General features: G+C 44.3%; 1 long non-coding RNA gene across 6 annotated transcripts in view; it reads left to right on the top strand.

Annotated features, from left to right (window-relative positions):
* Nucleotides 1-12012, top strand: part of LOC307212697 — a 50908-nt gene that overhangs the window by 9812 nt on the left and 29084 nt on the right. For 4 of the 6 annotated variants that reach the window (XR_013837110.1, XR_013837111.1, XR_013837114.1 and 1 more), the window contains one exon: nucleotides 164-220. The exons of the other annotated variants lie outside the window; for them this stretch is intronic. This is a non-coding gene — a long non-coding RNA (uncharacterized lncRNA). The remainder of the gene's footprint in view (nucleotides 1-163; nucleotides 221-12012) is intronic. 6 annotated transcript variants of the gene reach the window in all.

Consider the following 12012-nt stretch of genomic DNA (forward strand, 5'->3'; position numbering starts at 1 on the left):
TTTTTTTAAAAGAATCCTTATACTCTTCTGAAAATATATTGGAAAAAACACTTGGACCAGGTTTCTGTATGAAGCGTGGTGAAACAAAACCTTACGGTACATTCAGCTATGTGCTATTCTTCCTTAAAGCATGATCTCCACTTTTGGTACTTCTGTTTCACAGCATTGTGGTGGACCATAGAGGATATGCCCTTTGACAGAAAGGAACTCTTTAATGAAGGTATGATCATCTTGAGAAGTTGAGGGAGGACAAATCCAAATTTTGCTCCTTCGGTCTCTCTGGTTGTTCTTACTGTTATTGACGGCACTCCTTTGATTTTCCTTCTGAAGTGCTGTTGAGCCAACCATACCCAAGCTGTCTCTTTGTCTCATCAAAAGCATCACCTCTCAGCCTTCAAGATGCTTTTTTTCCAACAAAACAATAACAGAGAAGCATTGTTGCTGCATTCATTTTCCATTCTCAATACAGGTTGCTTCCCTCCTTCTTTCTTGAAATATCCTCCAGCACATTTTTGCCATGTAAAAAGTTACTTGCATTGGAAGCCCCCTAGACCAGAGGTCAGCAACCTTTTTCAGCCGTGGGCTGATCAACCGTCCCTCAGACCATGTGGTGGGTTGGACTATATTTTTTGGGGGAATATGAACGAATTCCTATGCCCAACAAATAACCCAGAGATGCATTTTAAATAAAAGCACACATTCTACTCATGTGAAAACACCAGGCAGGCCCCACAAATAACCCAGAGATGCATTTTAAATAAAAGGACAAATTCTGTTCATGTAAAAACACACTGATTCCCAGACGGTCCGCGGGTCGGATTTAGAAGGCAATTGGGCTGCATCCAACCCACAGGCCTTAGGTTGCCTACCCCTGCCCTAGACAATCAAGAAAAGAGAAGGGGGATTCTTTTTTATTGGAATATTTCTGTCCTACCTTATGTCCACGAGGGGCAATGAAGGTGACTCATGATAAACAGAAAACTAGGAAAATAGAATACAAATATTCTTAAAATGACCACTTGCCAATAACAGCAATAAACAATAAACAAAACAGCAGAGGCAGTAAAACAAATAAAAAAGAGCAAGAATTTTCACCCACTGCTCAGGTCAGGTGGTTGCTTAAATACTAGCATCCTGGACTGGCACCTAAACCAAAGCAAGTATGGAACTAAGTTTTACTCTAAAGATCACAAACTCCACACCCTGGGTGTCCTGTCAAAGAGTTTTATATACACAGCACAATCTGTTTCAGACAATGTTGGATCAAGATATCATATGTGTTAGGTTAATATGAGAGGAGCTGGCCCTTCTGATATTCTCCCGGCCTCACATGTGTTTAGAGCTTCAAAGGTAAGAACGAGAACTTCCATTTGCCCGGGAAAACAGGAGCAAATAAAGTGGTACATATTGGTGTTTTGTGACCTGAAAAAAGGGGCTTCTGTTACAACTCTTGCTTCCACATTCTGAACCAATTGGATTTTCTAAATGCTTTTCAAAGGCTACTCTGTATTGAGTGCATTGTAGTAATCTAATCTGGGTGTAATCAAGTCATGTATGACATTGGCCAGACTGGTTTTCTCCAAGAAAAGGGGAAGGCCGGTGTAGAAGCTGAAGCTGAGCAAAAGTGCTGCTGACCACAACTGCAACCTTGAACTCAAGATTCCTAATTTGCAGACCAGATCCTTCAGGGGGGGGGGGGTTCAGTTTTTAGGGGGATCTCCTAACCAGTGATCTCTCCCCCCTCCAGTTGTTCAGGCTGTGCATGTCATGGATGGGAACAATGTGATTCGGAAGATGGTACTGGGGAGTACAGGATATGCCTACATCTTCTTGATTGGGGGGGGGGGCAACTTAGGTTTTACTTTACTCCTCTCTAATTGGTGTATTTGTGTATTGTGTAGCATATACCTTAGCATATTTCATCTCCAGATAACCGATGTGTCTGATACATAGCCTTTCTGCTGAAGCCAAGATGGTTAGTGCCTAGACGCAAGAAAGCAAAAGAAGCTCAATACTACAGGAGAGGTTAAAACAGAACAGACAAATCAACCAGTTATTTAAGAATCTAAGAGGAAAGGGAGTGGATGATAGACATAACTGGGAACCATTTAAAGGAATATGTAGTCCTTATATGATTGCAGCATGTGCTTTTCGCTACTTTGATGTCATGTCATTGGTTTATACGTCTCAGTAAAAAGTTGATGAAGAAAATGCAAGTGTGTTCCAAGTAAGGTGTTTCCATAGAAAGGTTGACACCCATGTATACTCAAAGGGGTTTATGAAAGGAGAAGAAGTACATGAGAGAAAACTCATAGGCTGCTGGCCTTGTCAATGGCTTTTATTAGCCGGGAGAGAGAATGGTTGTTGTGTTAGAATTCAGGAGAACACCCAAGATAGCGCACCTGAGCAAACACTGTTATCCCTGAGTGAAGTCCATACCAACAGAGAAGGCCAGCGCAAGGTCCAGACACGGCTTACATCCCACTTAATCCTGAATACAAGGGGTGGGGTAAACAGGTGTGCAAATCTCATTTTGGCTCTCTCCACCAACATGAAGGTGACTTTATGACTGTTATGGCACATTTTATGAGTTTATTATAGGGCGTACCTTAACAAGCTTGCTGGATAATTTCTTGTATTCCCCCCTCCCACCCCGGGTTTAGTTATGTGGCAGAGCTGAGGAGCTTGTGGTAGCTAATGCTCATGACGGACCTTGAAGAAACTGGTTACATTAGGAGAAGATGGTGGGGTTTTTTTCCTCCCACATCCTCTTGAAGGCTTGCAAAACTCTGAGCAGTTTCGGACACAGCTTTACAAAACACCATAGTTTCAGCTGGCTTTGGGAGGTTGACACTCTCATCCCGGGAGCTGCCCCCGCCCTCCACCCAAGGCAGCAACAAAAACCACCAGTAAAGAGTCCTGTGGTACCTTAAAGAGAGTTTAATTATAGTATAAACATCCACGGACTGCAGCCCCGCTTTGTCATGTTCATGAAGTTCTCTGTTCAGCTGGGGATCTGCAGCTGGGGATCTAGAGAGCAATGGCTGGGGTTGATGGGAGTTGTAGTCCAAAGCAGGTAAAGGGCACCAGGTCAAAGAAGGCGGACAGGAAAAAAACTGTCAATAGTGGGGCCAAAAGGCCACGGAATGTAATAAGTACAGGAGGTCAGTGCCATTTCTGTGCAAAGTCCAGATGTATGTAGGATAAGACCTGAGCCAGCAGCTCACCAGAGGGGCTTAGCACTGGCACAAAGAGACAGTATGCCCTTTAGTCCAGTTGCAGGTTCTGCCCCCAGTCCTTGCATAGCAGTGGACATTGGGAGAGGCAGTGGGAAAGGACAGGTATGAAGGCAAAGTCATTGTCCGCAATGCTGAGCCACACATGTAGTGTGATTATCTAAATACAGGGTGTGTATGGAATACAGTGTGGGAAGGCACTGGGTGGTTCTGTCTTCTCCTGCCCCTTGACTTGCACGTAAAACGTAACACAATCTTGGTATACGTCCACCCACAATGTCATTGGGCAAGTGTGGATTCACCCTGCACACAATGGCCTGGACCACATACATATGTTTTGAAACGGTCAAGCTGCAGGGTAATAACAGAATCCATCTGCAATGAGCTTTTATTTCTAAACAAAACCAGACTCCCAAGAAGAACTTTTCAGGGGCAAAACAGGAGGTTTAGATTGTGTGTGGACTATGTACTTAGTCCACATTAGCCCATGTCTTCATTGATTTTACTATTGCTGCTGCTACAATTTATTACATGCCCTTCACCCTAAATTCCCAGGGCAGGCTATAACAATTAAAACACAACATTAATATTAAAATACAGTACAATAGTACACAATATTAAAAATAGTTTAAAGCAAGTTAAAGCTACATAAATAGGGTGGGTCCTAAAAGTATACATCTCAAGTGTCAAAAGCCAGAGTGAAGAGGTAGATCTTTAGCATTCACCGAAAGCTATATAATGAAGGTGCTGTGTGTGCACAGCATTATAGAAGTCCAACTGTGTTCAGTGGGGCATATTTCTAGGTAAATGTTTGTAGAATTGCAGCCAAAGTAATAGAGAACTTTCCTCCAATTCACTTATATAACACAGAGACATTTCTTCGCACCTAAATCACATTGTATGAATTGTTGTATGTGAGCTGTAGTTTCTGAGCTCAAATTAGCCATCACTGGTTCCTGGGAGTAACCTATTCTGTCCTTTGCCTTGGAATGAGTGAATAATACAGAAACTGATGTATGCTGGCAACAAAATAATTGAAAATACTTCATGTCTTGTTTGTTTCGACTGATTGCTGCTTATGGTCATATAAAGGTATATATGGGGAGAGCCTTCCGATCAATAAAAGAAATAGGAATAGACAACATGTGACTCTAGAGAGGAGGAAGGTAATGCGTGTTCTTAAGCTACAGAAACAGATTTCAACATATGGCTCAAGTATTTCTGCTGCAAGGAATTGCACATTCCTAAACCTGTTTTTAACTGATGACACCCACCTTTGACTCCGAGTATTGCATTTACAGCCAGTTTGCACACCTCTTGCTAAATACCTTCCTGTTTTGGGGGAACGATGGTGAAAGGGTTTCTCAAGAGCTAATGCTATTTGCTTGACAGGTCTTCTCTTATTAAATTGTCTGGCTTGACTGATAAGACATGCCTCAGTATAACATATAGCTAACTATAATGCCTGGATAACCACCAGAGAGGAAAGACGGGAAATTTGGTAGAATATCAGTATACACATGAAGTCTTTGTGTGTGTGCACATGAGCACAAATGAATTTGCTTTATGCTGTTTGGGGTCACACCATATTTAACCACATCTTATCCTTTGGCTCCACACACTCTTTAAGGTGTATTGGGACATTTAAAGTAACGTTCTCCAACGGCTTTTAAGAACTGACTTTATGTCAGTTGCTGTGTGTGTGTGTGTGTGTGTGTGTGTGTGTGTGTAAATCAATATATATGAAGGGATTCCTGTAAGTAGAAATGATGGCTCCATTTCTCAGTATGACAGCAGAAGGTGGTTGTGTATTTTTGTCTGTGTGAGAGAAGTGTTTCTGAAAGTAGCCACTGGAACACAGATGGAGTACCTGGGGTTCTCAAGAGGTTGTTGGACTATGACTTCCATCGTTTCTTATTACAGTGGTACCTTGAGTTACAGACGCTTCAGGTTACAGACGCTTCAGGTTACAGACTCCACTAACCCGGAAATAGTACCTTGGGTTAAGAACTTTACTTCAGGATGAGAACAGAAATTGTGTGGCAGCGGCACAGCGGCAGCGGGAGGCCCCATTAGCTAAAGTGGTACCTCAGGTTAAGAACAGTTTCAGGTTAAGAACGGACCTCCAGAACGAATTAAGTTCTTAACCCGAGGTACCACTGTACTGAAAATGCTGGTCTGAGGCTGATGATAGAATCCAACAACATATGGAGGGCAACAGATCCCCTCATCCCTGCTCTAGGAGAAGGCTTCTCTGTCAAAGGCAGGGCTCATCTGGTATAAAGACTTGTTGGTCCAATAAAAGGCCAGACCCTCCAAATGTCCCTATTTTCCAGAGACAGTCCTGGATTTACAGAAGCCATCCTGGTTTCTGATTTTATCTTGGAATGTCCCGCTTTACTTCTCCTTCATTGGAGAAATGTTGGAGGGTAAGGAGTTATGCGACTCCCGAGCCAAGGAAATAAGTACAGTCATACCTCATATTACGTTTGCTTCAGGTTGAGCATTTTCAGATTGTGTTCCGCGGCGACCCGGAAGTAACAGAATGGGTTACTTCTGGGTTTTGCTGCTTGCACATGCACAGACGTGCAAAATGACGTCACGTGCATGCGCAGAAGCGATGAACCCACAGACGTGGGTTGCATTCTGTTCAGGTTGGGAATGGGCCTCCGGAACGGATCCCGTTTGCAACCAGAGATACCACTGTAACTATGCAACCTTTAGATGACATCCAAAAGCAGCCAGATAGGGTGTTTTTTTTTTTTAAAAAAAAAAGTTTAATGCTTAATTATGTTTTTATAGATGTTGGAAGTCACCCAGAGTGGCTGGGGCAACCCAGTCAGTTGGGTGGGGTATAAATAATAAAATTATTATTATTATAGTTGTTGTTGTTGTTGACTAAGGTAAAGGTAAAGGTACCCCTGCCCGTACGGGCCAGTCTTGACAGACTCTGGGGTTGTGCGCCCATCTCACTTAAGAGGCCAGGGGCCAGCGCTGTCCGGAGACACTTCCGGGTCACGTGGCCAGCGTGACATCGCTGCTCTGGCCAGAGCCAGAGCCGCACACGGAAACGCCGTTTACCTTCCCGCTGGTAAGCGGTCCCTATTTATCTACTTGCACCCGGAGGTGCTTTCGAACTGCTAGGTTGGCAGGCGCTGGGACCGAGCAGCGGGAGCGCACGCCTCTGCAGGGATTCGAACCGCCGACCTTTCGATCGGCAAGCCCTAGGCGCTGAGGCTTTAACCCACAGCGCCACCTGCGTCCCATTGTTGTTGACTAGGACATCCCTATTTACATCGAAGAAATGTTGGAGGGCATGAAAGGCATCTCATTTTGTGATCATAACCGAGGTTCAGGGTCAGGCCTTCATGAAATATTCTTTTATTGTGGCACAGTTTCTAAAGTGTTTGCCTGGCTCTGAGGAATACAGATTCTAGTCCTCTTTCAGTTGTCAATCTCACACAGAGGTGGCCTTGGCAAAGCACTGCCTTCCAGGGGCTAACTGCATAATACACACAGATGCATGAAACAAAGCCATGCTGCTGTTTATGAAAAAGGAAAGCATCATTGGGAAATGGGGAGGCCAGATATTGAGGGAGAGATCCCTCAGCTTTAACCCTTCCCTGCCCTCTACAGCGACCATTGGTAAATGGTATCATTGACAGTCCTACTTCCTGACATTCTATAGAGCTTCCAGAGTAATTGAGGGTACCAAAGGAGCACTTCTGATTAAATGCTCCCAGAAGCAACTTGGAACACGAGATGTTACCATTGGTCATATTATCACAACAGCATACCCCTGATAATTTACTGAGTTGAAATGGTGTGTGTGCGCACGTGCCCGTAGGAGGCAAGGTTGGCATATGCATGCAAATTCTACATCAACTTTACTTCTACAAATTCATTTTAAAAAACATTTTCCTAATTAAAAAATGTTCAACATTCTGAATGACAAAGGAGGAGGCTGTGTTTGTTTTAATACGTCGATCTATTGAATGCGGAAGCTGATTCTTAACCATATCAACTTTAAAATTCACCACCCAGCTCTACCTCTCTTTTAAATCAGAACCAGTGAAGGCGGTGAAGGTCCTGTGTGAGTGCCTGGAGGCGGTTGGAGGATGGATGGCGGCTAACAGATTGAGGTTGAATCCTGACAAGACAGAAGTACTGTTTTTGGGGGACAGGGGGCGGGCGGGTGTGGGGGACTCCCTGGTCCTGAATGGGGTAACTGTGCCCCTGAAGGACCAGGTGCGCAGCCTGGGAGTCATTTTGGACTCACAGCTGTCCATGGAGGTGCAGGTTAATTCTGTGTCCAGGGTGGCTGTCTACCAACTCCACCTGGTACACAGGCTGAGACCCTACCTGCCTGTGGACTGTCTTGCCAGAGTGGTGCATGCTCTAGTTATCTCCCGCTTGGACTACTGCAGTGCACTCTACGTGGGGCTACCTTTGAAGGTGACTCGGAAACTGCAGTTAATCCAGAATTCGGCAGCTAGACTGGGAGTGGCCGCCGGGACCACATAACACTGGTCCTGAGAGATCTGCACTGGATCCCAGTACATTTCCGAGCACAATTCAAAGTGTTGGTGCTGACCTTTAAAGCCCTAAACGGCCTCGGCCCAGTATACCTGAAGGAGCGTCTCCACCCCCATTGTTCAGCCTGGACACTGAGATCCAGCACCAAGGGCCTTCTGGCGGTTCCCTCATTGCGAGAAGTGAGGTTACAGGGAACCAGACAGAGGGCCTTCTCGGTAGTGGCGCCCGCCCTGTAGAATGCCCTCCCTTCAGATGTGAAGGAAATAAGTAGCTATCTTCTCTTTAAAAGACATCTTAAGGCAGCCCTGTTTAGGGAAGTTTTTAATATTTAATGCTGTATTGTTTTTAACACTCGTCTGGAAGCCGCCCAGAGTGGCTGGGGAAACTCAGCCAGATGGGCGGGGTATAAATAAATTATTATTATTATTATTATTATTATTATTATTATTATTACTACTACTACTACTACTACTACTACTACTACTACTACTAGGCTTCAAGAATTGATATTTTAAGCACCCCTTAACGTTGAATTCTGAAATCCAAAGTAAAAACTTTTGAAATTCAGGATTCACCATTCTGAATTTGGCCAATTTAAGAAAATGGTGTGAAAGTTTGATTGGGTTCTTACTACTTACTATTCAACTTAGCTTTTCTAGTTGCAGCTTTTTAGTTCCATTATAATGATCTCTCCCGCTCCCTTTCCTTCAGGAATGCTTTGTTGACACAGATTTTGCTCAGTAATACCAGGGGGAGTTGTATTATGTTAACTTGTCTTGCTCTTTTTCCCCCTTCCTCAGTGTGTAATCTTATTTCCCCAGCTGTATGACTGCAAATGATGAACTTTTTACATTTATGTTCCATATCTATTTTGAGCTGAAGTATAATAATTAACATTGTTAAATGGCAGCCCTCAAGGAAGGCAACTTGAAAAGGTGTTTTGATAGGTCTTCATAAATCTACTTCAGCAAAATGCAAAGTGTCTGCATATCTAACAATCTGGATAGGAATATATCCCCCGCTCCCCAAAAGTAATTCTTTAACTTCATAGGGTTTGAGTACCAAGTAACATATATCATCAGTGATAGTGTCCACAGCCTTGACCAAAGTAGTATAATTTCTGTTACATTTTATTAACTCATAATATTATTCTCCTTTTGCAAAATTAGATTCTTCTCACAAAGGCACCATCTAATTATTATTAGATCAGTTAATTTCCTCATAATTTAAAACAGTTAAATTTGCCAGATCATTTTTTTTTAGATTAGGTGATTGTGGGGTCAGCTGACTGAGGGTCCCAGATGCTCATTTTCATCCCCACTGGATGACTACTTTAGTGGCAGGCAGGCAGCGACGCTGCCTCATACTTTGGTAAACTGGAGTGCTGCAATTTGGGCAAATTAAGGTGGAAGGCAGCCATCCAGGATGCAAACTAAGTTGGCTCCCATTCAGAAGTGACACTCTTGCCCACCTACTACTCAAATAACCACCTGGGTCCCCAGGGAGGTGCAAAAAAATATTATGAAGCTGCATTGGGGTGGTGGTGGTGTGTGTATGTTGGATTGTGTGGGGGCCTATTGCCCGCACTATGCTGAGGGTCCCTTAAATCTGGTGCTGATCATGGCCTTAAAGCTGAGGTTGCCCAACCCTGCTATCAGGTACTGTTGCAGTTGCTCGAGAGTAACCAGACAGGACTCCGACCTGTCTTTTACAGGCTTTATTTTGGTGCAAACTATTTACAGTGAAGAGCATCATAAGTTCATGTCTGGCTCAATCGCTAGCAGAATCCGGGAGTGGTCTGTTTTTGTACCTCCCCCAACATAAAAGTTTCATCACCCCCAGCCTTTTCCGCCCCTCCCTGTGCCTCAAACTACTGCACATGATTGGGGATGGCAGGGGTGTGCTTCCCTCCTCTCCGGCTTGCTCAGGCGTGGTGTTAAGGCTCTTTCTAGCATCCTCTGGTCCTTGCACCTCTCCCTCACTGGAGGTGGGGCTTTCCTCCTCGCCGGAAGAGGAACTGCTTTGCAAGATTTTCAGAGGCTCCCTGTAACACAACTGCCCCTCTATCTCTCGCCTCTGAGCCAATGGCAGTTCCCTGACTCCTGCTTTAACTGGAAGTGCTACGGATTGACCATAGAGAGCTTTCTCCACACAAAACATGTGTTTCCTTATAGGGCTATGGCTCACACTCAGTTATCGCCCACCCCCTCCTAAAGGCTTTTGTGTATGAAGTAACTTCTAGCAGAAAAGAATGGACATTTAATCAGCTGTTTAAAATTTCTGCTCTACAGTGGTTACATATGCTTCAGGTTACAGACTCTGCTAACCCAGAAATATTACCTCAGATTAAGAACTTTGCTTCAGGATGAGAACAGAAATCGTGCAGCGGCGGCGCAGCGGCAGCAGGAGGCCCCATTAGCTAAAGTGGTGCTTCAGGTTAAGAACAGTTTCAGGTTAAGAACAGACCTCCAGAACTAATTAAGTACTTAACCCGAGGTACCACTGTATTTCCCTATTGAAAATATAGGACACTAAGAGTTACTGTAGGATGGGCACGGGCGTGGTCAGTGGCAATACATAGATGAAGTCTCAACTTGCCAGTGGAAGAGGACTGTAGGTCACGCTCTAGGTTTCAGTGTGCAATGCTGCACTTTTTCTGAAGGCAGATGGGCCTAACCTCGGCAAGCTTGGAAGAAAGGTGGGATATAAACAATAATGAATAGATCAACCCACAGTCTGGCTTGAAGAAGATAACTTTAGCGGTGTGAACGAATCGCAGAAATCAGTCTATGTGTGATGAGAGAAAGAGAGAGAAGGGGTTGAGGAGGAGATCTGTAATATTTAAGTTCAGTGTAAACACCAGAAGCAAGATAACTATTGTGGAATTTGCAATGGAAATGCAGTTATTTCTACTGGACCAAGTGCAAGAATGTTTTATCTCATGGAATTTCCAGTCAAGAATGGAATTATTTTTCACCCTGCTGAGGCTGCCTCAGCACCAAATATGGATTCAGCAAGGAAGGAGGACCAAAAATACCATTCGGCATTCAAAACACAGCTGTTGTGGCCACATTTTTCTTCTTCCTCTCGAAACGGAGGGCAGTATAAAAAAATAATAATGTACTCCTCTACTGTTATGGTACTACTGGTGGCATTGCAGATATATTCTTTGCTGCCTCCTTTTTCTCTCTTCTTTTATAAACCATCAAGCTGATTTTCCAGCAGTTCTCTATCTACATGGTGTGCTCTTCCCGGCTTTTAACTATGACAATAGGGTGGGAAGAGCACCAATTCTTTGATCTTTGGTACTAATGGAGAGCTCTGGTATTATGTGGCTTTCCAACAAAACAGGCTATTTTCATGGCTGAGGCCAAACCAAGAACTGAGCTGGGGAGAAAAGCCAAGAATCAGAGAGCAGACGGTTAGTTTCACATGCTTAAAATTAGCCCTACTCGTCCACCGGAGCGGCTCTCGTACTTTATAATTTATTTACCCGTTTTGTCAGTTGTGTCAGTCAAAACGGCCAGCCATTCCAGCAGCTGGGAATCCAGCCCCTTTGCAAGAACAATTGCCTGCATCTTGCTGTTTCTGGCATGTATTCATTATAGAGCTAGTGGAGATCCATTGCAGGAATGATGCCATTCCAGCATCATCCAGGACGAGTTCCTTAGGGTGGGAAGCAGCTGCACAGTAAGGAACAAGAGCAAGTGGTAAAGCTGGTGGCTGTTACACTTTCTTGCATATATATATATATATATATATAATCTAAAAAGGAGCTTTACATCAATAGTTCAATTCAGACTTTATTCATATGAAATGAAAGAACGTAGAAAGGGGCTGTGAATCCATCCCTCTGCTACTGTTGACATGCAGTTCCTCCTGCCCTGTTCCCATTTCGGGGGAAATTGGAGGCAGTGTCACTTAAAGGTAAAGGTAAAAGGACCCCTGACCATTAGGTCCAGTCGTGACCAACTCTGGGGTTGCGGTGCTCATCTTGCTTTATTGGCCGAGGGAGCCGGCGTACAGCTTCCGGGTCATGTGGCCAGCACGACTAAGCCGCTTCTGGCGAACCAGAGTAGTGCACGGAAACGCCGTTTACCTTCCCGCCAGAGCGGTATCTATTTACTAGCACATTGACATGCTTTCGAACTGCTAGGTTGGCAGGAGCAGAGACTGAGCAACAGGAGCTCACCCCATCGCAGGGATTTGAACCGCCGACCTTCTGATCGGCAAGTCCTAG

The sequence above is a fragment of the Podarcis cretensis genome (assembly GCF_951804945.1).
Source record: "Podarcis cretensis genome assembly, chromosome: 3".
Classification (NCBI taxonomy): Eukaryota; Metazoa; Chordata; class Lepidosauria; order Squamata; family Lacertidae; genus Podarcis; species Podarcis cretensis.